Below are 4,322 nucleotides of genomic sequence, written 5' to 3' on the forward strand. Positions count from 1 at the left end.
TATTTTTGAAGACTGTAGCGTGATTTTAACAGACAGACGGACGGACATGTCTAGATCGTCTTAGATTTTTACGCTGATCAAGAATATATATATACTTTATAGGGTCGGAAATGGATATTTCGATGTATTGCAAACGGAATGACAAAATGAATATACCCCCATCCGTCGGTGGTGGGTATAATAATATTATTGAAATATGTCTATGTAGGTATACAATGAAAATTGTCTCATTTATGAAAATGTGATGGGGAAATTTTCCAAGACAAGTTCAAGTAAACTACTTAATGCATACTTAAAAGAGGTTCAGCATTTTGCCACTATTTCTCGTTTGTTTGTTGTCCATTTTTGCTCACATGCTTTCGTTGCGTGAAAAAGAAAGAATGAAAAAACACATACACGCATACCTACATGCATGTTTTAGATAACATTAATACACAAAATGACAACATGCATAGTAAGATCTCTGCGTCATTCATTCTACGTAAAATCTTGAGGCTTTTGGGTGTTTTTAACTTCGCAGTGAAGTGTAAAAAGTACGTACTACCGATAATATAGTGTTTTTTGTGCCAAAAAAGTTTTCCAACTTGTAATTAACCTGAGGATACTCTATATTTCATTAGAATTCTATAATCTAACAACACATCTTTAAATTTTTAGGAACATCTCAATCTGACTATCGCCAGTACGAGGAATTGAAGCATAAGAACTTAGTACATAATTTGCAAAGTGAAGCCATTGATAGACCATCAAAATTTACACAAAAAAGGTAACCGAGAAGCAATATTCTTTTTCAACTGTGGAACACTTGTATTCGTGTACAGCGTCGGTTTTATGTTTCGCAACTATCCAGCCTTCCCAGAGGCTGGTCAAGAATTGCTGCCCCCTTCCACATGTAAGTGTGACTACAACAACACAGTAGCTAGATTTATGTGTAAATTTTATTTCAATAAATTTAACTAAATATCCAAGCTCTTGGTTTTATTTTTCTTTTTTATAAATGTACTGAAAACACTTTAAATACAATTAAAAACGTGGTAAGTTCGGCTGTGTCGAACTTTCGATACCCACCACAATGAATATATGAATCATCCTTGTTTTATTATAACTCCACTACCATATCTATAGTTATATATAAATAGCGGCTTGTCCGGATCATATTATATTCAGTTCCCGAGAACTCTTATACAAGTCACAATTTCAGCGAAATCAGTCAATAAATCCGCTTTTTGTGGGATTAAGACCCTATATTGCAACATCGGTCTCTATTGCAGCATTATGTATATAGTCTGGTTCGAATCATATTTGGATCAAATATCGAGAGACTTAAAACAACTCAATATTTCAAATTTCAGCGAAATCGGGTAATATATATAGCTTTTATGGGCTTCAGATCCTTAATCGGCAGGTCGATCTATATGGCAGCTAAAACTAAATATAGTCCGATCTCAACCATATTTGGGTCAGATTGCGCGAGGCTTAAAAAAGTCTCTGATGGAAATTTGAGCGAATTCGGTTAATAAATGAAGCTTTTATGGCTTTCAGACCATAAATCGGCAGATTGGTCTATATGGCAGATATATCTAAAAATAGTCCGATCTGCACTATATTTGAGTCGAATTCCAGGAAGTTTAAAACATCTAAATGTCTAAAAGTTAAATATATCGGCAGATCGGTCTATATGACAGCTATATCCAAATATGGTTCGATTTGGCCCGTTCAAGAGCTTAAACTGCATGCTGCAAAAAGACGTATCTGTGCCCAACTTCAGGTCAATATCTCAACTTTTGAAGGCTGTAAAGTGATTTCAACAGACGAACAGACACACCGACATCGTTAAATCGCCATAGAATTTTACAATGGTCCAAAACCTTTACACTTGTTGGGTCGGAAATGGATATCCTATCTTATGGTGGTGGGTATAATAAACACTAGAACAGGGTTTGAAATCTTTTCTTCAATGATATGAAAAATACTCATAAATGTTATGAAAGTTTTTCATAAGTGTTATGACAACTTTTCATGAACTATATGTTCGATTTAAATATATATTATGACATGTTTCATTGAATTGAATTGACCAAATTTCAATGACAAATTTAAGCTTCTTAAGGCCAAATAAGACTATATCGGGTCATAGACCGAGATGGACAACACTTGTCATGGATGTTAGAAGTCATAATATTACAAGTACGTGCAAAATTTCAGCTAACAATTGCGGTTTCCAAGGGCTCAAGACGAAAAATCGGTTTGTATGGAATATTGATAAGGTTAGAGACAGTTTATACCACGGATATTGGAAGTCGCAACCGAACAAAAAGTGCAAAATTTCAGCCAAATCAAATAACAATTAGGACTTAGGACAGACGCTAAATTTGCCTTCTCTTTAAGAAATGAATATGTAAACGCTAACCTTGATTTCTCCTACCTATTTTATATGTCGTAGTCCACAATCCACTTGGGTGGGGTCCTAATTTTCTACAAAATATTTTGTGCGCCACCATTAAAATAAATAGTTCTTTATTGAAAAAAAAAACATAACTTGCGTTACGGTCCATAATCCGATCCAATCTTATATACAAAATTCAATTTGTTTGTTTGTATGTCGGTTTGTTTGTTTGTTCCGTATAGACTCAAAAACGGTTGAACCGATTATCTTGAAATTTTCACAGATTGTGTAGGTTGGGCTGGAAGGAAACATAGGCTACATAATTTTTTGATATCGGGAGGGGGGCAGACCCTCCCCTTACCCCAAAAGTACTACCCAAAAATAAAAGTGGACCGATCGGGGCAATATAGAGTTCAAATGGAAGATATTCAAGAGTAGAGTACGAATTGCATAATAAAAATTGGGTCTAAGTACCTAGGGGGCCGCCCCAGCCCCAAAACCCCTAAAAATAGTTTTATTTGACGACCATGACAATATGGGACTCAAATGAAAGGTATTCGGGAGTAGATTACGAATATGGTCAGAAAGTAAGAATAGGCTTTATAATTCATTAATAACGGAAGGGGTCGGACCCTCCACTGTTACCCCAAAATCAAATGTGGACCGATAAGGACATTATGGGTATCAAATGAAAAGTGTGTGTGAGTCGATAACGAATCTTGCATACAAATTCATGTCAAAGTATAGGGGGTACCCACCCCCACAAAAATGCCAAAAATGGGCACATTAGCCAATCACGGATATATGGGACTCGGTTTGTTTGTTCCGTATAGACTGAAAAACGGCAGAACCGATTTTCTCGAAATTTTCGGGTATTGTGTAGGTTGGTCTGGAAGGAAACATAGGCTATATGATTTGCCGGTATCGGAAGGGGCCGGTCTCTCCCCCTTATATAAAAAACAACCCAAAATCAAAAGTGGATCGATCGAGACAATTGGAGAGTAGAAAAGAATGTGGTATTAAAAATTGAGTCTAAGTACCCAACAGGCCCCCACAACCCCAAAACTCCCCCAACAGACATATTGAACATTCATTTCAATATGGGGCGCAAATGAAAGGTATTTGGGAGTAGATTTCGAATCTGGCATATAAAATCAGATCAAGGTATAGGGGGTCACACCACCTCTCAAAAACGCCATTATACCCATTATGACTGTTAATTGGCTGAACCGATTTTTTCAAATTTTCATAGATTATGTACGTTTGTCTGAAAGGAAACATAGGCTATATAATTTTTAGATATCGGTTGTGGACCGAAAGTGGTTCGATGGGCACAATAAGGGTATCAAATGAAAGGTATTGGAGACCAGAACACCAATATGGTATTTTAATTTTGGTCCAAGTACCCTGCGGGCCCCCCGACCACGGCTATATGGGTCTCAAATATATGGTTTAGGGAGTAGATTACGAATAAGTCTTAAAAATTTGCCTTCAAGTCTAGGTGGCGCTTTTTATCCTAAAGATACGTCAAATGGGTTATTTGACCCATTATGACAATATGGGACTCAAATGAAATGTATTTGAGAGTAGAAAACGAAAGCGTTTGGGGTACGCCATAAAGAACCTCCTCAACTGAACTCCATTTCCGTTGGAATAAAGAACGAATTTGATAACTATTTTCAGAGCAACGTGCCGGAGGCCGCCCCAGCCCCAAAACACCCTCCAAACGCTTCATATTGACCGGCCATGCCAAAATGGGGCTCAAACTAAAGGAATTTGGAAGTGCAGCACGAATTTGATATCCATATTTGAGTCGAAATGTCTGACGTGCTATCCCTGCCCTAATGAGAAGGGCCAAATTCTGACACATCAATGAGTGTTTCCAATTCAAGTGTAAACTCATGATTAGGGACCTTTTTTTATAGCCGAGTCCGAA

The sequence above is a fragment of the Stomoxys calcitrans genome, chromosome 3 (genome assembly GCF_963082655.1).
Source record: "Stomoxys calcitrans chromosome 3, idStoCalc2.1, whole genome shotgun sequence".
NCBI classification, from domain to species: Eukaryota; Metazoa; Arthropoda; class Insecta; order Diptera; family Muscidae; genus Stomoxys; species Stomoxys calcitrans.